The sequence below is a fragment of the Sinocyclocheilus anshuiensis genome, unplaced genomic scaffold (assembly GCF_001515605.1).
Source record: "Sinocyclocheilus anshuiensis isolate Anshui unplaced genomic scaffold, SAMN03320099.WGS_v1.1 scaffold711, whole genome shotgun sequence".
In the NCBI taxonomy this organism is placed as follows: Eukaryota; Metazoa; Chordata; class Actinopteri; order Cypriniformes; family Cyprinidae; genus Sinocyclocheilus; species Sinocyclocheilus anshuiensis.
Window position 1 is genome coordinate 148,807 of NW_015552595.1, and position 457 is coordinate 149,263.

Genomic DNA, 457 nt, shown 5'->3' on the forward strand with positions numbered 1-457 from the left:
TCTGTAGGTGTTGATTCCTCTGCAGTGATTTCACATGCTGTCAGGCTGCCCACAGTCACATCTACATGACAGACCAGCGAGTGAATCGCTCAGAACGCTGAGTCAGTCTCTGCCGCACCGAGACACCGCCAAACACGGCCTATATTTTCTGATCGTGTCTGCATGTGTTTGTATATTTCACAGCTCAGTCTCTCTCATCTTTCTGATTGGCTGCGTTACACGACGTCCTGGAGTCTCTGAGCACGATTATTTCCATCCACTGGGAAACTCTTCCAGCGGCACTTCAATTTTCATAGTTCAGATTTTTGCCAGTGTTTGTTGTGATTGTAAATATTAATGCTGTTTGTTTTCTCTCCTCCTCTTTTCCTTACTTCTCATTTTCTCCTCCTCTCCTCTGTGTCTCTCTCTCTCTGTCTCTCTCTCTCTCTCTCTCTCTGTCTCTCTCTCTCTCTCTCTG

General features: G+C 46.4%; 1 protein-coding gene across 14 annotated transcripts in view; it reads left to right on the plus strand.

Annotated features, from left to right (window-relative positions):
- LOC107665636 (receptor-type tyrosine-protein phosphatase S-like) overlaps positions 1-457 on the plus strand; it is a 51,015-nt gene that overhangs the window by 10,476 nt on the left and 40,082 nt on the right. The gene's annotated exons all lie outside the window — the stretch shown is intronic.